The 27846-nt window shown below is 37.4% G+C and overlaps 1 pseudogene; it reads left to right on the top strand.

Annotated features, from left to right (window-relative positions):
- On the top strand, window positions 1-27846 carry LOC105993454 (annotated as a pseudogene).

Raw genomic sequence — 27846 nt, 5'->3', positions numbered from 1 at the left:
ATGCTGTGCGGGTCAAGAGCCCACTGCAGCTCAGCGCAGGCTGCAGGTCCTAGCCAGGCTGCAGCCCAGGTGGCCCTCATCCTGGCAGTTGACTTGGTGGCCTGGGAGCACCTTTGGCCCTCCTACCCTGGAGGTGCCTCAGAGTAGGCCGCAAAGTGCGTCTGAGGCTCTGCCACCTGCTTTCACCTCCAGCTCCTAAGAGACACAGCTCCAGCCTGACTCTAGTGGGCGCATGAGGCCATGGTTCATGGTGGCTTCTTGGAGCCCTGTTTTGTTTGTTTTCAGAGGACATGCTGACCTCAAATTTGTGATCCTTCTGCCTTGACTTCCTGAGTGTTGATATTTAGGGATATATGCCACCAGCCCTTGGCCATGTTTTTTTTTTCTTCACACACGTTTATTACCATATATTAATTGAATCTTAGCATTTCAGTTAGGATGAATGAACCAGTTACAAAATCACCTAAATACATCATTATTTAACTATATATTTCCTATTCTTTTTTTCCCTAGGAGCATGTTAGGGCTTTCTAATATTTTTCTTGAAATCTAGATGTTTCAATTTAGATACTGAACTTAGATATATTCTACATTCCATTAGTCTAGTCATTCTTCAATAAAACAAATAAATTTGATCTTTTACAATTTTTTTTCACGAACATATGCAAGATTCTTGTGACTAGGGCTCTTTTAAAAATGCAATGCTGAAAATCCTATTAATAACCCATAATGCCTACTGGGTCTTTAATGATATTGGTCTACTAAGACTTTAGATCATATAATTTATTCTCTTTCCGAAACGGAAAATTGGAAATACATGTGTATGTGTTCAGATTTTTGGAAAAGTTCCAGATCTTTCTGTCTTTAAAACTATTTACTATGTACAGTGAACTTTTATATGCAAATTTTATTTCAGAAGTGACTTCCCTATTTTAAAATCTGTAGTTTTATTTAAATTACCAATTTGGTCTAGACCATTAGGAAAAGAAAAGGCATAGTGCTCATCCAGATGTCACTTCACATCAAAGAGATTATAGTGGGAAAGAACTATCAGTACATTTAAGAATATATTTCTTCTCAGAGGTGACATTGTCTTTGTCCTCATCAAGGGTCACTCTCCATCTGCACTTAACTAGCATGGCTATTAGCCATATATAGCCACTGGATGCGTGAACATGGCTAATTCTGAATAGAGATATTCTGTATAAGGTGCACCCTGAGTTCAGAAGACTTGACACAAAATATCTCATTATAGACATTTTATATTAGATTATGTACAGAAATAATATATACAATGTGCGGTGTTAAAGCATATCATTAAACTTGAAAAAAGAACATATTCCTCTTAACTAGGAACTTACGCCTAGAAATGATTCAGCAATAGCCTGGGAGTTCTCCTTAGCACATAGCCTTCCTTTTGAGTTTTCTCTTAAAAAATAGCATTGTCCTTGATGCTAAACTACATGAAAACAAGGGGTATTTTTCTGTGATCTAGTATTATATTAGCCTGTACATTTTTCTTGTGCTGTGTACAAATGTGATGCATGTTTTCCTTAAAACTTCTTTTTCTATCTCTTACTGTATTTAATAGACCTTGTGCTAGTTTTTCAAGTTCATTTTTTCTATTTGCCCTCTCTGTCATACTTTCTGCACAAAATAATGGAGACATGATTCATTGCATAAAACAGGGGCTGGGAAGGTGGCTCAGTGGTAGAGTGCTTGTTTTGCCTGCATGAGGCCCTGGGTTCGGTTCCTTAGCACCACATAAGCAAAAAAAGCCGGAAGTGGTGCTGTGGCTGAAGTGGTAGAGTGCTAGCCTTGAGCTGCAGAGCTGAGGGACAGCCTCCAAGCCCCATGATTGACAAATAAAACCCCCAAAACCAAAAAAACCTAATGTTTGTTTAATAAAGCACACAACTTTCTATGTGGTGATGATATAATTCAGGAAACTTTTTTCCTCTCAAAATTTATTTATAATGCACATTGACAATTTTTGAATTGATTTTAAACAAATCAAGCTCATATTTATAATTTTATGACATCCATGGGAATGTATGTACTCTTTAGAGACAGTTTTTTATTTGAATCACGGTTTTCTATGAAGAAAAAGTGAGGAGGGCACAGCACTGCCTAAAATGGTAGGACTCCCACAGAATTGTGTCCTTTATACTATTAATCATCTTTATTTCTGGAAACCAGTCACATTACCAGCTGTGGGACTGCATAGATTCCTCTAGGCAGCCTCAGCAGCTATTCTGGCCCCAGTCATCTGCACATCCTAGATTTCCCAACACTGCCATTCCTCAGTTGCCATCCCATGTTTTGGAGACAGTTTGACTTTTGGATTAAGAGTATATTGATTCAGGCACAGGTGGCTCACATCTTTGATCTTAGCCACTCTACCAATGGAGGTTCAAAGCCATTTTGAGCAGAGAAAAAATTGAGAATCTATCTTCAATTAACCAAAAAAAAAAAAAAAAAGCTAGACTATAGGCAATGCCAACTGTGAGTGGAAAAAGCCTAGTGAGCTCAATTCAAACCGGCACAACAAAAGAAAGGAGGAGAGAGAAAGAGAGAGAATGAATGAAGGAAGGAAGGAAGGTAGGAGGAAGGAAGTAAAGAAATAATTAAAAAGAAGGAAGGAAAATATTGAAGACTAGATGTGATGGTACACATAAGTAATTCTAGCTACTCAGAAAGCAGGGACAGACACCAAGATCAAGATTTTAGCCAGCTTGGATAAAGTAAGTGGGTGCACTTATCTACAAAACAAACTATAGACTGGTGTCATGGAAGACTATATACTATACGCAAGTTGTAGAGCACTTGCCTATCAAGCATCAGACCCTGTGTTTAATCTCCTAGCACCAGAATTTTCTTTTTAAAGAATGATTATTCTCTTTCACTCAGGAAATTTCTATTCTCTAGATAATAATTCACTTAAGATATTTCTTTGTAATACGGAGAGATTATAAATGATGAATAAGAAGTATAGCACTTTGATTTTTACTGGTTTCTGGGAATGCTCAGCATGCCTTCATGTGTCTGTGTCATAAGGGATCTATAGTAAAGATTCTAAGTACTTTCTTCTATAATTTCTCAGTTAAGGTCAAAATCCATTTTATCTTTCTGGGTCAATAGGTTTCTGAAAGATTTTGATGAGAATATGGGAACATTTCTAACAAGAAATATGAGCATGGATCACATGATAACTAAGGTATGAACATTCGCATGCTACTTTTGCTTGAGGGTTCTTAAGTGGAGCTATGGCCATTGTGAAAAGGATCATCTTCAAATATTTGCTCAATTCCAGGTTTCAGCAAATGCAAAATGCCTTGAGAGTCCATGTTGGATAGTTAGTGACTCAACCACAACTTTCAATTATAATTCAACAATGTAGAAAGAGCAGGAAGGCTTTGAACAGTTAATCCAGTTGTGTACATAGTCACTTATTTCCAACTGAATTAACTGTTCAAGAGTCTTCCTGCTTCTGCTTTAAGGCTCCACTGATCTATCTTTTCCATTGACCTTCCTTCTTTCCATTCCTTAGGAATTCTACTTCAATCACTAGCAATTTCAGTAAGCCTCAATATGTGACTTGGGTCCCTCTCACCAGTTCCAAATTCCAACTATGCAAACATCTTTCCAGTTTATATGGGTAGAGGCTTTTTAACATTCGAAGGATATTATTTGCCTTTCTTTATTTTGGAATGTTGTATTGTCTTTGATCATATTCTATCACCAGTGTCATTTTTGAGAGATATATTTCCAACATATTCAAGGGTCTTAATAAATTCAGTGAAAATATCTCCATTTAAATGAAAACACATTTTATTTCCGAAAGAGTCAAAGACTGCTTTATTTCATGGAAAATGGCAGTATGGTGCTGCTAGAAACAGACTTTATAATTCTTTTTGTGGGAAAAAATGACTTGTTTTCTATATAGACCACTGATTCTCCATCTGTCTGCTCAAAAGAATCACATGGGGAGCTTTAAAAACACTCATGCCTTGAGTCTCACCCTCAGACTGACTTAATTGATCTGGACTGAGGCCAGGATGTTAGAGTTTTTTTTAAAGTTCTAATGTATAGCTAAGATACCAGATATTGCTCTAATCCATCCCTACCCAACTTTCTTGACATTTATTTTATAACCTGTGTAGCCTGTATTTTAAGACAAACCCTATACTAGAATAAGCCTATTCTTACTTTGAGTTGATTATTTCTAACAGCATTTTAAATATGCCTCATTAAGTCTTAACAGCAGATATACAGAGACATGCTTGAGGGCATCTGATTTGTCTTAAGAAAAAAAGAAGGTAAGTAAATACACGTCAGTGATTTTTTTCTTTACATAAGAGAAAGAAGTCAAAAGATAGCTCAGCTAATCTGTCCAGATTGTTCTCTAGAAAGGTTTAATTTATGCTTATATAGTAGAAAAACTGCTACAGGATGGATCTAATTACATACAGAATAATGATGTCATTGCTAGTTATTTATGAAAAACCAATTTAAATTTTTTAACTTTTAAATGTTGAAAGAAGCTAAGTGGGAAATGATTTTTTTTAGCAATCCAATTTAACTCTCACCAGGAAAGTCTTCACACTAAACAGTAAATTCATTCTTCCAACAGTCTCATTAGGACATTCAGTAACAGAATTTCTTACAATCATAGATCTATCTTCAAATTATATCTTTGATGTATATACAGTATCTCTCTTGCAGCACTTAGTCCCTATATTGGTAGCATCATTATCTACAGGAGACTTTTTAGAATTTCAGACTTTTAGCACTGCTTCAGAAGCACTAAATTAGAAATACTGGATTGAGGACTCAGGAAGCTACATTTTAATAAACCCTTAGTTCAGATCCATAATGAAATCTGAGAAACTACGATAAAGAAATTATAGACATTTGTTTGTGTGTACTGATTACAGAGAACTATTAAACTTGATTGGGCCTTAAAGGAAACTTTGGGAATTATTCTTTACATACCTGTCTCTAAGCCAGCATTCAAACATACTTTTGAATATAACCCTGAAGAGGCAAGGGCAATTAGCCAGTTGCATGATATTTTGAATATTTATTGACTTCAACTATGTTTTTGGCTTCTCAATCATTTTACAACTAAAGTATAGTCACATTTAGGTTTTTATCAAAATTTACATGTGTGTGTGTGTGTGTGTGTGTGTGTGTGTGTGTGCACGTGTGTACACACACACATCAGTCCTGGGGCTTGAACTCGAGGCCTGGATGCTGTCCTTGAGCATTTTTGCTCAATTCTAATGCTTTACTATGAGAGCCACAGCTTTCTATCTGCCTTTTTAGTGGTTAATTGAAGGTAAGAGTGTCAGGGACTTTCCTGCATGGGTTGGCTTCAAACCACAATCCTCAGATCTCAGCCTCCTGAGTAGCGAGAATTACAGGCAAGAACCACTGGTGCCTGGCTTATTTTATTATTTCCTAGCTTCCACATATGAGAGAAAAGGTAGGATTTGTCTTTCTGAGTCGATTTATCTTGCTTAACATGATAATCTGTAGTTCTATCCATTTTCCTGGAAACATTTCATCCTATATGAATGAGTAAATCTCCATTGTGTGTGTGTGTGTGTGTGTGTGTGTGTGTGTGTGTGTATACACTATAGTTTCTTCATAGACTTATCAATTTTTGAAACAAGGTCTTGCTATATAGCTCAGCTTGGTCACAAAATCACAATACTCTTGCTTCAGCCTCTGAAGTGTTGGCATTATAGTTATATGCCACCATGCCCAGGGGTTTCATACTCTTAACTTTTGTTTGAACACCTTTTGGGATGGTGTTGCTACCCTACCCCTTATCATTTATCTTAATGTACCAAAAATCAAATTTAGTGGAAACAGATGTTTGGATTGAAGGCTTAGTTTTGAAGTACTTTGTCTCCATAGTGGGCATGGTAAAGTGTCTAAGAGAGTTAGTACTTCAAGAAACGTAAAGACTTGGAAAAAAATCATATTAAGTGAATTAAGCCAGATCCAAAGCAACATAGGTCTCATGGTTTTACTCATTTGTAATAATTAGTATACATTTAGGATAATCCTAAGAAGATGAGAGAATAGCTCAATAGCTATGTACATATGACCATATAAGATGATGCTAAGTGAAACGAACTCTAAGAAAAGGACACAAGAGATTTTTCCTTGTTGTTGTTGTTTTTAATGTACTATGAGATTTTTTTCTTTTGTGTCCCCCCCCTATGGTTTATCCCTTGTTGTCACTGTATTTGATTTTGGTACCCTAGGTATTGTATATATGTTTAGCTGAATTAGGGAAGGGAAGAAGAACAACAAAATGGTGAGATAAAGGACAAAGGGCAAACCAATGCAACAGCAATACTCACAAGACAATATGTTGCAAATGATCTGCACAACTTGGGGGTTGGGGGTGAGGGACAGTGAGGGAGTGGGTAACGAGTTCAAGAAGAAATGTACTCACTAACTCGCTTATGTTACTGTATCTCCATTGTACATCACATTGACAATAAAATTTTAAAAAAAGAAATAACTCTCAAATAATGGTAAGGAGACTATCAGTCTCTAGTGAACTAAGTGATAATTGCTCTATTCACCAGGGATCTATAGTAATGACTACTTTATTAATATACCTTCTATAGTTTCTTCCCTTTCTTCTCTTACTTCTCTATCCCCTAATGTATTTAATCAGCTTTTCAATATTATAACAAACTGCTTAAAGATGAAGCATTTTTTTGGCCCACAATTTGCTTCACAGTTTTGGAAGTTCTATTCTGTGACTGCTTGGCAACATTGCTTTGAGCCTTAGGTGAGCAGCAGCACATCCTGGCAGGGAGTGGATAATAGAGAGAAATTGCTTACCTTGTGTCCAGAAAGCAAGAGAGAGAGGGGAAGGGAAGGCATGAGAGGGGGGGAGAGAGAAAGAGAATGTGTGTGGGGAGAGAGAGAAAGAGGAGAGGAGAGAAGGGGCAAAGCAGAGGAGGACCTCCAAGGATGTGGGCAAATAACAGAGGAGTTTAAATTCTGTTTAGAAAGGATTAATTTACAATTGCTTCTTTATCAACTACCATTACAGTTTTCCACAGCTATTTATCTATAGAATTCATGTTTTTCGGGGACTTCTAGAGAAAATATTTCATCTGTAGTTTTGTCTCAAAGTATGACCATTCTCTGTCTACATGGTAAACAATACATATTCATTGAACCACTGAGAATAAAAAATGCAACAAAAATGATCATTTCTTTGAAACTTATCATCTGATTCCTCATAGACTTTTGTAAACTTATTATGAACTTATTTTTATTGAGAGTTCATCTATTCCTTTCCTGAACAATAAAAAGCACTAAATCTTTCTCAACCATTAGAAAAGTGAAGTAAATGGGGTCTCTAGGAAACCTAGAAACAGATGTCCACTTTATTGAAAATATAGACAGCTGCATTGATTCCATTTCTAACACGGGAAGCTTGATGCTAACTTATTTTCAATTCAACTTAAGATAAACATTTACTGAGGTAGAGTGTGACAATAGAAAAGATTTGTTGTCTTTCTCACAATTCCGTAGCATGTGTAATTGTTTCTTGATATTCTTCCTTTCCTATTAGATTATGAAAGCTCATTATACTTCCATTGCTTTTTACTAGTTTTTATGGCTTATTTTAATAAATTTTAATTTTAAATTAGAGTAATAAAACAACACTTTTAAAATAGTGCGATTCATAAGTGCTATTACTTCAAATAATATGTTCAGATGCTGTCTTATTTTCAATTCATAACTTTACTATGTAACCCAGGTTACTCTTGACCTTCACATACTCCTGCCTCCACCTCCTGAGGTGTGAACTACCACATTAAGCTCCTGATGATCATAAGCATGAAAGTAAACATTTCAATAGAATGTTTATCTTCAATGTTACGAAATAGCAGCAGTGATTTGTATAGGATTTAGTCATGCTTTAAAAGACTAGCATCTTGGTGTTTTAAGAAAAATAGGGAATGTGGCTTAGTGGTAGAGTGCGTGCCTACCATTCATGAAGCCCTGAGTTCGATTTCTAAGTACCACATAAACAGAAAAAGCCAGAAGTGGCACTGTGGCTCAAGTAGTAGAGTACTATCCTTGAGCAAAAGAAGCTCAGGGACAGTACCCAGGCCCTGGGTTCAAGCCCCAGGACTGACAAAAAAATGAAAAAGAAAAAAAATAGCCCGTTCCATTCTTTAAACATATGTGACTATATGAAGAAATATTTAACCTAAGAGGTATTGTCTATCTAGTAAACAGTAAACAATAAGAAAACACAATTTAAGATTGAAAGAAAAAACATACAGAAAATGTTACCTGATATTTTCACATTTGAGTTGTGGAATCTGAGAACCAGAGACAAGTGAATTAAACTTGGTTCCTGTCAAAACAATGTTTCCTAATATACTGAGCTTGGGGAAATGCTTATCTTTAATGTCACAGAATAATATATGGGATTTAAAATTTCTCTATGGAGGTGTTTGTAATTGACAATGTCAACATAGAGTTATAGAATGTGACAAGTGCTGATATTATTTTTGTGTTAAAATGTTTTACATCCAGTTGGCGCATATTCAATAAATGCTCAGTGCATGCAAACTTAATAGCTCTAGCCCTCTTAGCTGTACTTTACATTGCAGAAGAAAAACTGGTTTTTTTATTCTGTATTCCCAATAGTTCAGTTTTTAAATGATTGATACCAGTACTTTATCTTGAACTCAGGGCCTTGCATTCTCACTAGGTTTTCTTTGCTCAAGGCTGGCATTCTGAACCACACTTCTACTTTCAGCTCTTTACCGGTTAAGTGGAGATCAAATCTCACAGATTTCTTCTGTCTGGGTTGGCTTTCATTTTAATTTTAATCTCTTGAGTAGTTTGGATTACAGGCATGAGCCACCACTGTTGGATTTCCCAGGTGTGTATGTGTGTGTGTGTGTGTGTGTGTGTGTGTGTGTGTGTGTGTGTGTGTGTATGAGAGAGAGAGAGAGAGACAGCAGACAGCAGACAGCAGACAGACAGATAGACAGACAGACAGACAGGCAGGCAGGCAGGCATGCAGGTAGGCAAACAGAAAGACAGACAGACAGACAGACAGGCAAATACACAGGTAAACAGGCAAACAGAAAGACAGACAGAGTATCTTGGGTCTTGAACTCAAGATCTGGGTTCTGTGTCTGAGCTATTTATTTGCTCAAGCCTAGTGGTCTACCACTTTGAGCCATACCTCCACTTGTGACTTTTTCATAGCTATTTACAGATAAGAGTCTCACTGTGATCCTCAGATCTCAGCCTCCTGAGCAGCTAGGATTACAGGTATGAGCCACCAGCGCCCTACTATTATAGCATACATTTCTGTTAGAGACAGAATACTAGCTCAGAATTAGGAGCCATGATAAAATGCCAGAATAAAACTTACCAGATCTTTCCTATTCCTCACTCTTATCTATACCAACATAAGCACTAGCAAAACACCAAGAACAAGTTACCGACATCAAATATGGTGAGAACAGGGTTATTTCATGGGGGAGGAACATACAAAGAAACAAAAAAATCACATGGTACGTTATAAATACGTTAGAAACAATAGCAAGAAAGAAAAAAAAGTGTGTCCCTATCTTGGGGTTCATTTCGCTTAACATCATCCTATCTAGTCATATGTTCATAGCTTTTGACCTTTTCTGCTTGTCCCAGACATATACTAGTTACTACAAATAAGGGAAACCATAAGACCTTTGTTTCTTTGGGCCTGACTTACTTCACTTACCCAAAGGTAAGACCCCACATTCTTTTTTTGATTTTGTCTGTTCATATAGCAAGTTCCTTCATATCACTCTCTTTAGTCCAGTTTTCACTTTTATATCAGGAATTACAACACAGCATGAGATGGAGAGGTAGTGTTTGGTATGGGAAGTATCATATGCTTATTATCAGGGGGAAATGCATTTCTCTCCTTGTCAAAAACACTTCTCTCTCTCTCTCTCTCTCTCTCTCTCTCTACACACACACACACACACACACACATATATATATATATATATATATATATGTTTGGTGATAGAGGAATAGAACATTTTGAAATGAAGTATAACATTTAACTCATAAACCAATGTCATTAATGATACTGATTTTCATATTCTCTCATTTGTGATAAGTTTAGAGGCATGTACATAAAAACAAAATCGTTTCTCCGGTGAAGGAAATACACCCTAGGCCTCACAGTCTTGAAGTTAAAGAAAGTGCAAAGACTTTCTGTGGAACATTCTGCCTTGGTTTCCGTAAAAATCTATGCCCCAGGGAGAGTCAAGAGGCACTTAGAACTGATCACATGCTCTCCTTGGTGTACTGGGCATTGTGACTTCTCAGAGAAGTTAAAGCTAATTAGCTATCCACTCAAGAGAATTCAGTGAGTCCTTTGAGTGAAAGTCTTCAAGCCATTAATGCCACTCTGTTTCTTTCCTATGATATTGTTTCCCCTCTGAAATTATTCCCATCAGGCCAAGACTCTGGAGGCCCAGCATCCTCTGACACTGTTTGACTCTCATTGTGATTCGTTGTGATCTGCTGCTCATGTAGCCAACTGTGAAGTTTTCTTTGGTGACATCGAAAAATGGCTCCCCTATGGTGCAGCACATATTATTTCAGGTAGAAGTGGGAAAGCAGAAGAAAGTAGGAGGATCTCATTTACAAAGGCTCCTAGTAGAAAAGGCCCCAATTAATTAAACAATGCCACCTGAGTGGCCTCCTCCGTGTACTCTGCAAGGGATGTCATGAGAAATGGCACTTCAAGGTGACATAATCCACAGGATATACAGTGCCCACAGCACACAAATGCTCTTAGGAAATTGTATTCCTAAATAAAATTAAAAGAAAATGCCAGAACCTTTTCATTTACTGGGCATTATTAATGTGAGCCTGATAATTACTGACAGCCAGTCAGAACATTGTTTATGTTTTTGCTCTCTGGGCATTGCCTAATTATGAATAATAATTCCATTAATCATGTGCTTGAAGCAAGAAAATTATCCAACAGAGCATCACAATCAGTTTATCAAAGATATTTCTAAGAAGTCCTCCTGAGCCTTTGCTTTGAGCTTTACCACTTGCAGTTCTCCACAGATACCTGTAGGAAGTCAGGAGGAAATGATTTGGCTCCAAGCACCAACAAGCATCCTTTGTACATAAGGCCATACCCTTTGAAAAAAACTGGACCTTATTCATTATTTTGGTTTGATGTCAGGCTCCTGACTTACCAGACATAATCTCTAAGTGACCACTAGGGAATGGTATAGACTGACTGAGCATTTGCTCCATTATTTTTGTAACTTAGAGGATAGCTGATGCACTTTTGTTTCTTTCCAGCTTCCAGCTGGTCCTTCTCAGGATATTTGCATATCCTGATCCTGGAAACAAGCTTCTTATAAACGTATTATGAAAGTTATCACTATCAAAATGAAACCACTAATGTCAGACCTTCAGAAAATGGAGCCGTAGCAGTAGAGAGCCTAGCTAGAAAGTCCGGGGCTTCAAGTTCTGACCTCACTACAGTAAAACATTAAATTAAATTAAACACCGTATCTTAAAAATGAAAAAGAGAGAAAGACAGAAGGGAAGAAAGAAAAAGAAGGAAGGAAAGAAAGAAAGGAAGGAAGAAAGAAAAAGGAATAGAGAAATGAAAGAAAACGAAAATGGAGCAGAAACCTATGGAAGAGGAGGGTGTGTGTGTGTGTGTGTGTGTGTGTGTGTGTGTGTATTGTTCAAGTAATTCCTCAGAATTTTTATACTCCAGATAAACTGCTTGACAAAGATATAAGCATAACAACGATGGTCTCTACCAATAATTTAACATTACCTCCTAAAACAAGTTTCTGTTACCAAGGATTTGTTTTAAGGCAGCTTACATGGACTTATCCTTTTGCTTCTCCTTTGAATGTACCTATGGTGCAACACAACATTTATATCCCAGATTTTAACTTGATACTATTCTCAAATTAATTGTTTATTTTGAAGAATCAATCGCTGTTACTCATTTTATGGTTAGAGTATGAATTCTTGACTCTTTAGGTCTATAATCTACCTTACCTCTGATCATTACTGTGGTATGCTGCACAGTAGGTTTTTTTTCTGGAGATGTCACTGGAGAAATATGTAACAGAAAATGGTCATTTGGTCCACTTTTTAAAATATAATATTTCTTTAGCTTAGTATTGTTTGATTTGTATTATTCCCTACAACTATGGATTTTATTCTTTCTTTCTTAAAGAAGAAAATAAACCAATGAATTGATTTTGAAATGAGAGTCAGAATCACCAGGAAAAGCAAATTACACAAAAGCTATTTATATTGACATAAGAAGAGAAGAATAAACTATTTTTAATTGTCATTCTATTACCCATAACAACTTCCTGTAGTCTTCCTGGACAGCCAGATGTCCTACAAGGCTCTGTACTCTATTATTATTTAAATAATAATAGAAGATTTTCCCCGTTGCCAGGTAATCTACACTTCCTATTAAGAAAATGAAGCTGGGATGTGACTCAGAATCGAGTGGCATCACACGATGTCTATAGCAGTCAGTATGTGTACTAAATTGGCTCTTATGAACAATTGACTATCCTAGTTATTCAAATGCTATTTCACTATGTGAAAGTGGTTGATGAGTATTTACCTAGGCAACACAAAACACTTATCACATTTGTAAAGGAAGAGCTCATGTGGGGGTTCTCTAAGAAGCAGTCTTAGCTGCCAGTTCCCTTCTGATTAACTGAGAAATAATTGGATCTGTATCATAGATGGAGATTCTCTATCTTGGGAATTATCTCACAGTAAGCTTCTTTTATTCATCACTCTGCCTGAATGGCTGCTTTCTAGAAGACCCCACTAACCCAAGCACAACAAATACTACCCTAAATTAAAATACTAATGATTTAAATGAAGGCCAGAAATGATAAAATGTCTGAAAATTCTCTCTTCCTCACAAATAGTCTTCCTTTAGAAAAAGAAAATAGGTCTTTGGGAAAACCATTAAGCCAGTATGGATACTTTGGAGGGAGTCTCAGTTTGGCAGTCCTGTTATGGGGAGCTCTGGTAGGGGCTGTACCTAGAGCCACCAGTCACTGTGTCTAGATATATTGAAAACAATAATAGAGGCAAATAAAGGTCTGTATTATTTTTACTATCACAATGTGATTTAAATTTTTGAACAATGTCAATGGTGAAAAGATTTGTTGGTAAGAATAAAAATGCATCCATATGCCTCTCACCACACACCTCCTTCCTATGTATGCTTCTGAGCACTGGTTAGATGATAAATAATGAGAAATGGTGATTCTTTTATTGATGATCTTGAAACTCAAAATTTTCACTGTCTTGTTCTCTAATATGGTAAATGAAAATGGTAATATGGTAAATGAAAAAAAAAGATTTATATTTTTATCCTAAAAGTTTGTTCTGTTTAAAACTTTAATATCATGTGTATTATTTTAAAAATCTTGTACTGAGTGTTGGATTTTGTGGATAATGTCCTTTCTCCAAGGAGTATGGAAAATTGGAATTGTGTACAATTATCTCCATATTTTTTTCCCTAGCTCTACTCTAGTATGATTGCTTGAACTCTTGTTGGCTTCTATCATTGTGGTTGAGCTATCCTTAACTGCTGTCAGACAGCCCTAGATCAGAAATTGGCATCAACCTTTCTACTCACTATGTCACCAAACTTCCGAAGACTAGAATGGGAGAGATTGTAATCTGTTCCTGTTCTTATTAGCTGTGTGTGTGTGTGTGTGTGTGTGTGTGTGCGTGTGTGTGTGTGTGTGAAAGAGAGAGAGAGTGAGAGAGAGAGCATGAGTTGGGGGGCACATATATTGGTATAGTCTGGGTCTGGAATTTTACCTCTGTCTCCATCTCCTCCATGCAGCTTCTCAAAGTCTGGTACAGGGAGAAAGTCTAGAATATAGAGATGTTTGTGTGTAAGTATTTCCTTTCACAGCCCCATATCCATCACTGATTTGATCTAATTATATCTGTTGCATATGAATCTGAGATCAGCCTTTCTGTTCATTATTCCATCAAATTTCAGAGGTTGTTTGTCAAACTACCACTCCTATAACTTTATATGCGTTCATCCTTGGGCAGTGGCACCAGATCATCCAGATAAGGAACCAGGAAAAGAGATTCCATGTGCCTTCCTTGCAAACTTGACCAAAATATATGATTCATCATCAATTTCACCAGTTGGATTTAGGAGGGAAGGGGATCTTGGAAGGGGAAGCAAATAGCCTTTATTTTTGGTACCTTGAATGATCTAAAACTGTTAAGCATGACACTCTTTCCTGTTTTGAGATCTCTACCAGTTCAGAGCTAGCAAGATAAGTAGTGAGAGTACAGTTGATTCTGTATTTCTTCAAGAAGTGGTTGTTTCTACAAAAGTCCTTGTGGAAATAAGTACATTTATTTTTCATTTTCTTTTTGCTTACCAATTGTGTGTATGTTCACTATCAAGCCTGGACTAATGTGGAAACTACTCCTCAGTATTACATTATGTCAATTCCTCATTTATAAAATTAGGAATTAGAGCAAAATGATCTCTACAAGTTTATTTTAGTTCCAGGTGAGTCAAGTATTGCTTATAAAAACAAGGCTTAGATCACTCCATCACCTTGAAACTCTAGATTTACTTATCAAATATTTATTCAATATTAATAATGAATCTATGGATCCTTGTTACATTATCTGTTTATATATACCTTTTTATATTATACCATGAGTTCCTTGATGGCAGAAGAATTATATTTTTATTTCCTTTCTTATCATGCAATAGACCAAGATGTTTTAAGGAAAGTTGAAGATAATTATCAGTGGTAATAAAATATCAGTATTGGATAGGAAAATCTCAATATTGGCTATGTGCTTTCTATGGAATTCATAATATGTCCTGATTTTAAAAGATTGAAAGTAAATAGAAGAAACAGTTCTTGACCTCATGGAACACAATGTTTAGCTATGAAATCAAACAAAACCAAAGAAAATAAGAATTGTATTGTAGGGCTGGGAAGGTGGCTCAGTGGTAGAGCGCTTGCCTTGCATGCCTGAGGCCCTGAGTTCGATTCCTCAGCACCACATAAGCAAAAAGGAAAAAGCCGGAAGTGGCGCTGTGGCTCAAGTGGTAGAGCGCTAGCCTTGAGCTGAAGAGCTGAGGGACAGTGCCCAAGCCCAGAGTTCAGGCCCCACAACCGGACCCCCCCCCAAAAAAAAGAATTGTATTGTAGCATGCGACGCGCATGCACACACACACACACACACACACACACACACACACTCCAGAGAATGTTTCCTAGGAAACATCTGAACAAGAGATCAGAACAAAAATACACTTCTAGCCACCTGTCCTTACAATTACAATAACAAAATAGGATGTGAAGTAATTATCTTTTCAACTTGAAAAAATGAATGATCATTTATATCTAAAGATCTCCACATTGAAAATAAATGCCTTAGACTCATCAATAGTTGGCATAGATAAGGCAGTCAGCGTGCTACTGCAATTATTAGACTCAGTCTCTGGAAACAACACATACCTTTTTCTTTGTTAAAATTAATCCTGCTTTCACTAGGCTTCTTCAGATGTAAAATAGGAGTAAAAATAGGATCATTATGGATTTCAAATAAGTAAATACAAGTAGAGAATATGACTTCACACTTATTTACCACAATATCACATTTCTGCTTTTAGGCTAACTTCTATTTGCTTCTAGAATATTTCTCAATTCTACTTACCCATTTGTTATCTCTTTTGTTCTTCTCAATTATAGCTAGGAAAAGAAAAGTAACCTCTCTCTCTCCTCTCTCTCTCTCTCTCTCTCTCTCTCTCTCTCTCTCTCTCTCTCTTTCTCGCTTGCTCACTAGTTCCCTCTCTGCCTGATGATCTTACTTGGCATTTGCACTTGAGTCTGGCATTCTACCATGTAAACCACAGCTCCACTTCTGATATTATTGTGCTTAATTAATTGGAGATAAGAGTCTCATGAACTTTCCCGCCTGGACTGGCTTTAAAACCACAATCCTCAGAGCTCAGCCTCCTAAATAGGTAGGATTGCTAGAGCACCAGTGAGCCACAGGTACACTACCCTATCCATTTTCACTGAGTTAAAACTAGTATCCTATGTTCTGTTTATGGTGAATCATCCTGGTGGGGCAGTAGATGTTTGAGAATTGTCTTCCTAGACTCTTTTCCACAGGTATCAATCTCTGGCTGCAATGTGAGCTACTTGATCTCTTCCAGTGATGGATGCAGAATTGCTCAACTTCTGGTTATGCTACAAGGCCTTAGAAAGTCCCACAGCACACAGGATTCAAGAAAGTATTCTCCCACCATTGTGCCAGGAGTGGTGATGGGTGTATGTGTGGGAAGGGACACATGGTCTTAGAGTGCTGATCACGAGACTGAGCTATGCTTAACTGACTATTACAATGCTATATAACCTTATTCACATCCCTAGCATGTGAGGAGAATTTTTCCTTTTAGAGCTAGAATTCAGAAGCTTATATGCCTGTCATCTACATAAGGGAAAATTAATCTTTACAAAATAAGATTCAATTTTATCCCTCAAGAGATGGAGTTGTGCACTTCCATAGTTTGCACGTCTGCTTGACAGGGCTGTGATTCTTCCATAACTTATGAAGCCTCTGAAGCAGCACCCACATCTCTACTGAAGCTGATTTCCCTTCACTCAAAGACAAACTGACCTTGAACATTGCCATCAGCCAGCAAAGTAATGATCACATTTCCTATTGATACAAGCTATTTATTTGCTTCAAAAATCCATTGTGGAACAGAAAAAAAAATTAATACCCTGAATCAAAAAGGCTTAAGTTTACAAATACCACAGTTTGTAATTCACACATTTTTCCAGGCCAGACTTTCATGTTTTAATTGTCTCTCATGGTTGCCAGGACAATATCTTAGAAAAAGTAGAGACCCAATAATCTCCTAGGAAAACATAGTCAAAGTTAATGATTATTTGTGTATCCTACTTACCTTTTTCTTAAATCTTCTACTTGTGTTTTTCCATAGTCATTACAAGATGCTGTACTATCAAGAGGTTTTGATTATGCACAAATAAGAATGTGACTTACAGACTGTCAATGCTGATATTCAAATATAACATAATGTAATATTCAATTTATAATCAAGCTCAAATTACAAATCATTGACCTTGGGACATGAAAGCCTCTATAGCAATAGCACAAAACCCTATGTTCTCACATCTGTCCATGCTCAAAAGAATCCCCTGTTTTGATCATGTACACATTGGAGATCATTTAGAACTCAGAAATGTGACCTAGAATTGGAGTTCTTGACATCTAGTTCTGTGTTTTAGAAGACAGGTAAAGGAAAAAGATGAGTGCTTAATCAAGCAAAGGGAGATTCACATGTCAGATTCTCAGTATGAGATGTTAGTTGGTATTTCATTTAAAGAACAAAGAGAAGCGGCCCTGAAATCTTGAGATCCAAGACCCTGTGGGTAAAATGAGTTGCTTTTAAGAATGAAAAATAATCTTAGCCAGGCGCTAGTGTCTCATGCCTGTACTGAGGAGGCTGAGACCTGAGGATCATGGTTCAAAGCCCACCTGAGCAGGAAAGTCCATGAGACTCTTATCTCCAATTCACCACCAGAAAACCAGAAGTGGTGCTGTAACTCAAGTAGCAGAGTGCTAGCCTTGAGCTGAAGAGCTGAGGGACAGCGCCCAGGCTCAGACCTCAAGCCCCATGACTGACAACATTTTTTTTGTCAAATATCCAAACTAAGAGAAAAAAAAACCCAAAAACAAAAAAACAAAAAAAAATCCAAACTACTATTAGGAATGAAAAAGCTTAACTTACCCTTGTGCAAGGAGCCACTGTTAGTTACTTTGCAATTAATTCTAGTTTACTACAAACCAAGAGAGCAAGAATTATATTCTAGTTTGTGTCTTTTTTTAAATCTTTTTTTTTTTGGGTCCGGTCGTGGGGCCTGAACTTGGGCCTGGGTGCTGTCCCTCAGCTCTTCAGCTCAAGGCTAGTGCTCTACCACTTGAGCCACAACGGCACTTCCAGCTTTTTTCTTTTTTGCTTATGTGGTGCTGAGGAATCGAACCCAGGGCCTAAGGCATGCAAGGCAAGCGCTCTACCACTGAGCCACCTTCCCAGCCCCTAGTATGTGTCTTTTCCATCTATGCCACAGAGATTAATCCCAGCCACGTTTTTTTTCTCAAATGAGCCCTGAGAGAATAAAGAGATCCCTAGGTAGCATTTTAAAATAAAGATCAGGAAGGGTCCTGTACGTGTATATTTGGGAAAGGAGTCCCAAATGGGGCCAAGTAAAATAAAGTCCTGGACAGAATTCAAAAGAAGAAAGTGCTTGAGCCCACATACAAGCATTCAATGAATCAGACCCTTTAAGGACACATAAGATAGTGTCTGATGCTAAATCCCTAAAACACAGCTCATGTGTATTGAAAACATCATGGCCCACACAAGGTATGGCAGAAGAGTATCCCATTCAAAATTACTAAAATGAAGAGCAGAAAGAGACCTGAATATTGCATTCAAGAATCAGTCTTAAGAAAAAACGAAATGGATGGTGACATATGCTGGTTAATAAGACCCAAAATGGGGAAGGCAGTTGCATGTGTGCTCTCAGGAGAAGTCTCCCATGGAGTCTTAAGCAAAACACCGTAATTTAGACTCTTAAGAAGATGGAAAGTGTCCTGTTTATGTGCACTCAGGGAATCAGCCCCAAGAAATGTCAACTGAAATTGAGCTCTAAGCTTGATTCCAATGAAGAAAGGGCAAGAAGGGGGCCTGCATATTTTGTACTCAGCAAGCAGCTCAGAAAAAGAGCCAAGTAAAAGGGACATGACTATGAATTCCTAAAGGGCAAAGAGTTCTGTGGTTTTGTTTACTCAAGCTACCAGTCTTAAGAAGGCCAACTGAAGGGAATTCTACACCAAATTTATAAATGGAAAGTGTAGGAAGTGCCTGAAAGTATTGTCACTGGGAATAAAGCCTATTAAAAGGCCGAGAGTGTCTGTAACGAGGACACATAAACAATATGATAGAAAGTGTACATTTAGACAAAGGAATCATTTTTAAGAGAGAATCAAGTGAAAGGTAGACCTGAGAAGAAAATGTACAAGGATGAGAGAATATAATGGTAGGAACTGTCAGGCATATCTGTTATCAGCTAGTGAAGACTATTTGTCTTGATGTCACACAAAAGAGATGAGGCCCCAAATTAATTTATTTTTGAAAACCTAATTTGCTGATCAGAGACCACTGGGATTCTGAGAATTTTAATTACGACCACACACAGCATGAAAGAGCATTTTTTTGATATTACTGACCTTGAAAACAAGTCTCTTTCATTTTCCAGATTCCTGCTATCCTCGTGCAGGATTAATTCTACATCAGGATATAGAGTTACACATATTTCCTTCACATTTTAAAGATTAATTTTCTTTGACCTTTCTTTGTTCTTATTGCTTTAAAAAGTGACTAGAACTAGAAATGTGTTGGAAAGCTCTTCCATGTAATTTCAATGCATTTTTAGTAAGACTTTTAGAATTCGATTCTTCTATATGGGGTGGAGCTTGGGAAGAAGAATTTTTATATGAATGTTATTAAACCCTACTGGTAAAAGGAATACAATAATGTAATCTGTTTTATGGGTTTGTTGTAATGGCTAGAGAGATAATTTAAAGAATCTTATGAATACTAAATATTAAAAATATTAGTGATTAATGATAACATTAATGATGATTATTGTGAGTGGAGGCTGAGGTTAGATGATGAAGGGTTTTAGAATTCAGATGAAAAGATATTATCTACATATACAGATGTTAGAGACAAAATTATTTAAATCCATTCAGATCTTTCAAATCCATTAAAGGATAGCACCATAAGCAAACAATGAAGTTACAGAGAAATGGAATCAGTGTCTGACCAATGAATGCCATAGGTATTGTCACTTACCAGGCCATTAAATAATATAGACAATTCTCAAACAACATTGTAGGTCCTGATGTTTTCTTAATCAACCATTTGTAATTGGCTCTGTTCCCTATAATTTCCACTCAAGCTTACCAGGAGCTGTTTAAAATTTATAATGAATAGTAGAAATTAACTAAAGGAATTTTGCAAATCACAGAATGGGTAGATATAATTAAAATAACCAATTTAAGAGAGGACCCTCTCTTTTTATGTCATTTTCATCTACAAGTAAAGCACATTGTTAGTAATTCATTCTTTTGAAGTAAAACGTCCTGCCTTGATTAGTATCAATCAGCCTAATATTAAAGTGTTTCAGCCTTTGTAGTTACTATAAAATAGTGTGGATTGCAGCTGGTTGATTTTGGCTTTGCTTTAAAGGTTTCTATGTATTAGACTTATCTGTTAGCCTTGTGAATTATTCTGTCCATTACAGGCCAGTGAGTTCTCACTCAGCTTCTCTAACTATTAACAAATATCCTTCTTACTAGTCCTATCACTTCCTATTGTCAACTGATTACAGAGTTCATGAAAGGCCAGTTTTTATTTATTGCATTTCCCTGGCATCTCTTATTCTAAGCCTTAACTCTACTTTTTTGTTTAGTCTATTGACAAATATTCAACATCCCATGCAGGATATCAATCACTCTTGTTTCTACTACTCCTTCAATACTTCTAGAACCAAGCTTCTTTTTTTGGTAATAATTGTAACAGCAATATAAGGTTACCACTTCTATCCCAGATTATGTAATATCTCACTATTTTACAATAAAGTAGAGGAAAGTCTATGCATGAGGTGAGATGATAATTCGATAGGTTATGTTGGATCCATCTATCAAAAAGCATGCCTAGTTATTTTTCTACTCAGCTGAAATTGTATGTTACCCAAGAAATGGTCAGAAGAGATTATAAAAGAAACTTTACTGAAAGATTTTGAAAGATTATACCACACACAGACACATACACAAACTAACATATGAATAATGTCCACACCCATAGGTAGATAGACAGACAGACTGACAGACAGACAGACAGACAGACAGAGAGGGGAAATGGCAGGGGATATACCAGTATCCAGTATCAGAAAATTATCTGAGAGATGTGAAATTTGCAAGTGCACATATAATGGATAAGTATGTAGATATTTGAAAGCCCAAAGAGAAGACTGTTCTTACAGGAAAATAGCAATAATTCGTTCATGATTGTGAACTCTCTATGTAGTATTCAAAATTCGTTATCATACAGTATATTTTGTATATGAGTTTTTAGGGAATTGGACTTAAGGAATTTTAATTCACCCACTAGAGTTTAACATCTATACTATTGATTTTCTCCTCTCTTCCTCTCTTCTTCCTATCTCCCTCTCTTTCTCTCCTTCCCCATCTCCCTTCCTCCTTCCCTCCTTCACTTCAATATCTGAATAAACTTTGACTGTTTACTCTTTGTTAAGCAAGGCAGTGGCACAGAAACATGATTCTCAAAGCGTTCCTTAAGAAGGAAATGACAGAATGTTGGGCCAAAATACTTTTGAGGGAGAAATGGGAGATGGTTTTGAACTAATACGTTATATATTTTCTCCTAATTATTCTGATTTCCACAAAACCATACTTTACATGTTTATCTGCAGCTGGAAGAAAAATAAGATAAGATTTCCTGCACAAGGATTTGTATAGTAACTGCCAGTGGGCTCGGTGCTTTTGACAGTAATTGGAAGACTGAGATAAACGAGTTTTGCAATTGAAATAAATGAACTCAAGTTGCTTTAGGTCCACTCAGCCATATGACTGAGATAACTGCATTCTTGTGGTGTTTAATTACATTTCCTTGCCCATACCACAGAATATTGAATATTTCTTTTGACTAGAAGTTGTCATAGTAACCATCTAAACTCACTTCAAACACATTATATATGTATTCCCTTCTTCCACATGTGCGGCTCCTTGGAGAAATTTAGTTTTTCAACCAAGCTGTGTGCTAAAGACTAAGAAAAGTTCTCCTCACCACACTGACCTCAGTTGATAAAAATGTAGATTTCTCATTTTTTGAAAGGAGTGTATTGAGCCCTGATCATAGAACATGCCCTGGATGATGGAGTGATGCTTTCCTGCTCTGATTTAGTTTTCACTGTGGATGGAGTATGAAGTATATATTCTTTCTTTTGAATGAACATACGTTAGTTTCTTGCATTGAGTCTGAGCAGGGAGAGCAAGTGAGTCCATGACAGTGCTATAGTACTTTATCTGCTAGCAGTATTCTCCATTGCTTTGGGTGAATGTGTGTGTGTGTGTGTGTGTGTGTGTGTGTGTGTGTTGTCCTAGGACTTGTACTCAGGGCCTGGATGCTGTCCCTGAGATTTTGTGCTCAAGGTTAATGCCCTGTCACTTGAGCCACAGCTCAATGGAAGACACACATATAGGAAAGACATGTGAACACATGTCGAGGCAGGCACATCACTTAACATCACTCAGTTTGATATGACCCACCATGTTCACAAATGGTAGAAGGAGGAGCTAGTATTCTAATGATCAAAATTTATCCTAAGTCACCTAAAAAGAGTGAACCAGAGTGATATGGTGAATTTGGCTCATTCCTTCTTAGTTTCTAACTAGCATTTTCTGAAACAAAGAACAACAGAAAACACTTTGAAGAAGAGCTTTAGTAGTCCTTTAAAGGGATAGTATTACCCCTCCCCCTCCCCGCGCCACAGGCGAGTATTCCTAAAAGCACTTGCTTTGCAACTAAGAGTATTTTCTTTTGATTTAAATTACCATATGGGAGGTTTATTTCCTCCTTTTGGTTTTCACTGATCTCAAGGCCTCCACCTTTGATCATGGACTGTTCCTTTATCATTCACTCACCAACATCTAAACAGAGACAGATTTAGTGTTTGACTCACTGCTTCTTTTCTTCTTCTTCTTCTTCTTCCTCCTCCTCCTCCTCCTCCTCCTCTTCCTTCTTCTTCTTCTTCTTCTTCTTCTTCTTCTTCTTCTTCTTCTTCTTCTTCTTCTTCTTCTTCTTCTTCTTCTTCTTCTTCTTCTTCTTCTTCATTCATTCATTCATTCCCTGGCTGCATTACAGGTTTCTGGCCTCCTCCGCCCTCCTCAAGGGTTCACTTGTGCATGTAGACCAGTTTTCATTGCTAACTTCCCTGAACTCAAACCATTTCAGGTTCAGAATAAACACAATGGATCTTGTTACCCCTCTCTTCATTCTTCCCTGGTGCACCTTACCTGTACTCACGGAGCATAACTATTGAGATGGTTAATTTTATCTGCCCACTTGGTTTAGTCAGAGTGCTCAGAGAGCTGGTTAAACATTATTTCTGTGTGTGTCTGTGAGGGTGTTTTGGGAAGTGATTATCAATTAAATGACCAGATAGAGGGAAACAAATGGTCATCCCAAATGTGGGTGGTATCATCTAATCCTCTGAAGATCTAAAGAGAATAAATCGACTGCATATGAACTCCCTCTGCCTGACAACTGAGCTGAGATGTCCATCTTATGCTATTCACATTCCTGGTCTTCAGACCAGGAAACTACACCAGTAGTTCTCCAAAGCTCAGGCTTCACATGCAAATTACGATAGATTTTAGTGACATGCTATGTAGATACATCATTTAATAGTCTGTTAATCATTCTCTTTTTTAGTGGCAGTACTGAGGGTTTGAACTCAAGGTTTTGTGCATGCAAGATTGGCATGATATCACTGAGCTACACATCCAGCACTAGTTTTCACTGGTCATTTTTAAATTAGGATCTTGCCCCCCACTCACCAGAGGCAGCCTGAGCTGAGATCTGCCTACTGTAGTCTTTTTGTCATTGGTGGGATCACTGGCAGGTGCCACAATGTCCAGCTTCCCTTGTGTGGAGATGGAGTCTCATGGACTCTTCTACCTGGGCTTGCCTATAGCAGTGATACTTCCAATGTCAGTCTTTCACCTACCTTTAGATGACAGGTATACACCTAGCTGTGAGGTGAGGAATCTCACAAACGTTTTTGCCAGTCTTAGCCTCAACTTTCCATCTTCCTATTCTCAGTAGCTAAGAGTACTGGCATGTGCTATTGGCACTCAGATTTGTCAGTCTCTTTTTTTCTTTTGGAGAATCTTGGCTTTCTTATAAGGCAAAAACCAGAAAATTGTATTTCACATATAAAATGTTTTCAAAAATTGTAGGAAAAACATTGAAACTACTGAAGCCATATATGCCAACTCCCCTCATGTTAGACATTCTTGTCTCAAAAGTTCCAGATAGAAAATATAAAGAGAGTTGAGCATGGGTAAGATAAAAATGTTAATCACAGTACTACAATGCGGGAATTATGGATGCTAATATATCATTTATTTATGAGGATATGATAATGAAGCTTTTTAATATATATTGCTTGCTACAGAATAATACTAGGGCCAGATGGACTACAAGTAAAATTTGATAGAGCATTTTAATCTCTGTTTTGGTCATCTATAATGGCATAACAAATCATTATAAAGTTTAGTGGCTTAAGAGAAGATCATTTTAATAATTCTCAGTTCTGTAGTCTGACTGGGCTTAGTTCTTTTACTGGTTCAATTTGAGACATCTCTTGCTGTTACAGCTACCTAGTGGCTGGGGACATCTAAGATGTCTGCTTCCTGTGAATACCTGGGATGTTAGGCTCAGCTGGAACACTAAGACAGCTTGCAGTTCTGTGAAAAACAAGAACACATTTCTTCCATTTTATTTCTTTTTTATTTTATTTCTAAACCTGGTTGAAATTAGAAAGTAGTCTCTTTCTCAACCCAACTTTACTTATCAAGAAACAGAGGTTGTCCTTGAGATTGAGCTATTTTACAGGCTATAACCTGCATTTTTAGTCCAAGGAGAATTTTTGGTTTTGTCTCTCAGGAGAAGGCGAATCTTTATATATTTACTCCATTTCAGTTTAGTGTCAGTGTAGTGAATATCAGAATTAGTGCTTATTGTATTTATTACGTGAGAGTTCACATTATTTCAAACAAGGTGTCTCTTTCCTTCTGTGCTTCCTGCTAGACATAAAACCTCCAAGTTCAAAACACTCTAGGAAATACTGTATTACATTTCCCCAGAAGATAGGAAGGTAGGGGTAGAAAAATACATCAAAATGAACAGATCAACTGTAGATTTTTAAGAAAGTCTCATAGGAATTAATTTTTCATTGGGTCTTTCATGTTTTTGTACCGTGGATGAGCAAACTCTAAGTGTGTTTGTTTTCAGTGATGCTTTCAAAATGTATGCATGATCAATAGCTTTGGAAAATAAAGTTTGTATCACTCTGTGAGACAAAAAAAAACAGATTCACTTATCATACAATACAATAAACACCATATCTTCCTCTGAACCAAAGCTTCAGACTGTTTACAGCCTATTAAATTACATAATATAATAACTGAGCTCTTCTGAACTTCAGTCACACTATTTTTTTAAAAAATTATTTTATTAAAAAGATGCTGTACAGAGGGGTCACAGTTACATAAGTCAGATAATGAGAACATTTCCTTTTGCTCCTACTATCACTTCCTTCACACTATTTTTAAAAACATTCCAGGCCCATCTTTTGTTCTTGTGAAATCTGGGACAATGCCAAAGGATTAAAATATTTTGATGCTTACAATGCGGCTTATGTTTACCAATAATTTCATTTATCTCTCAAACAGGAATTTTGTGTTTTCTAAACAGATCAATTTACTAATTTCCAAGAAGGGAAAATTCTGAATTCTTCATTCTTACATGGGATATTGAGTCTGTGGTACAAATGTAAAGAAAATAGTAAGAAACAGTTGGCTCTTTAAATTATATCCCTGTGGTTTAAAAATTACTTACTCATCAAGCATTCCACATCTCATATATAGTTCTATTGTTGATTTACTTAAAACAAATGTTGGATCATTTGTTTCTTGAATGTAATTTTCAGGCTGAGAATAAAAGACACATTGTAGGCTAGCTCACCCTACAACAAAATAAACATCATGTCCCCTGTTGTAACTGTTTTTGATTTGGGTGCCCCGTGTCTTGTATATACATTTATCTGATTTGGAGAAAGGAAGGGGAATAACAAAAATGGTGAGACAAAGGACAAAAGGTGAACCAAGCAATAGAGAACTTTAAAACTGGGGGGGGGGAGCGAAAGTGGGAGAAAATGGAGCCAGTAACAATGTTGAACAAGAATTGTACTCATTACCTTATGTATGTAACTGTAACCCGTCTGTACATCACCCTTACAATTAAATTAAATTAAACTTTAAAGAAACTACAATAAAATAAGCATCAGTAAATGAGTACTTGAAAGGGGGGTGGGTAGAACAAAGGGAAGGGACGTAGAAAACTGAAGAGAGGAATACGGGGGAGAATGCACTCATATAATTTAATGTATATCCTACAAAAATAAGAAACTTGAGTGAATGGGTAGGGTTGGGAGGGATAGGAGAGAATGATGACACAGGACATTGATCAAGATGCAATGTATTCAAAACTGCTTTGTTGAATGGCAACTCCTTTTACAATTACTTAAAGATAATAAAAATTAGATTTTATCCTCCGAAGACTTGAATTTTTTAAGGTCTAGGTTTTACTATGCTCATACTGACATCCTGATTCATGTGGATAAATAGAAAAGGAACTTAGTGGACATAAATCATGTTAAAATCAACTCATATTTTTAAGAGAAAGTAATAGAGCCCCACGCTGCAGCTGTGGTTGGGGCTGGGGCTGGGGCTGTGGCAGAGTCTGGAGCCCAAGAGATCTGCAAAGATGGATCCAACATGGAAGTGCCAAGCCCTTCAGCAGAGATACCCTGGGGATTGCAGCTGCTGAGTAGGGATTCTGGAAAACATTTTGTCCCTCAGCTCTCAGTATGGTGGGTCTATGTCACTCTTTAAGAGGAGGCAAGCTGGTGAGGGTTTATTGGGGGCTGGAGAATTGAATTGGCAAAGAGTTGTGAGAGGCAGGAATGAGCAGCATAAGAGTCTCAGAGGGAGGAGGCTCTGACCTTGGTGAGTACCTAGGAGAATAAGTTATGAGACCCTTTGGGAGAAGGGGTATATTTTTTTCTTGACTGACTCTTTCCCCCACAGTGTGCCATGATATTGTAGACAAGTAGCTGGAGGAGACATCAACTTACATGACCCCTACAGCCCTCAGCAATCCAGAACTGATGTCTCCCCAACCCTTTAAAACAATGCTTCTCCAATATCCTGTAGTGTGCTCTCCCACTTCTGGTATTCAGATGTGTAGTAAGCAGCAAGGCAGGGAGAGCTATACTTAAGAGCCCTAGAAAATACAGGAAGTCTGTGACTGATGTCAGATCCCAAGGGGGGAACAAAAAGCAGCTGTGTGACATCAGACTGCAGGTTCGGGTGAAATATTGCCAGTACGAGAATGCTCTGCAGGGTGATGTCTTCTCTGACAAGCAGCACCCACTGGAATACCAGTGTGAGCGCTTTAACCAGACCCACACCATCATCAAGTCCTGGGACCTGAACTCCATCATCTGTGACATCAAGCTCTCTGACTGCATCAATGGTTCATTACTAGAGGCATAGAACGGTGTCGTCTTCACAGACTCCCTCAAGTAAGCTGTGGGCCTTGAAGTCATCAAGCTGCTGGTGAATGTGGATGTGGTGGGCTGTGGGGTGACTATAGGCTGTGGGTTGACAGAAAGTCTGGAGGAACTTGATGCTTCAAGCACTGCCCTGACCTTCCCTGCTCCGTCCCCTCCCCCAAACCCCCATAGCCTCCCTAGGGACTGTTCCCAACATCCACCTCTGGAGCTTATAGAATAG

This window comes from Dipodomys ordii, unplaced genomic scaffold (assembly GCF_000151885.1).
Source record: "Dipodomys ordii isolate 6190 unplaced genomic scaffold, Dord_2.0 Scaffold96, whole genome shotgun sequence".
NCBI lineage: Eukaryota > Metazoa > Chordata > Mammalia > Rodentia > Heteromyidae > Dipodomys > Dipodomys ordii.
The sequence above is the reverse complement of the archived record's forward strand: the minus strand, read 5'-3'. Positions and strand labels throughout refer to the sequence as shown.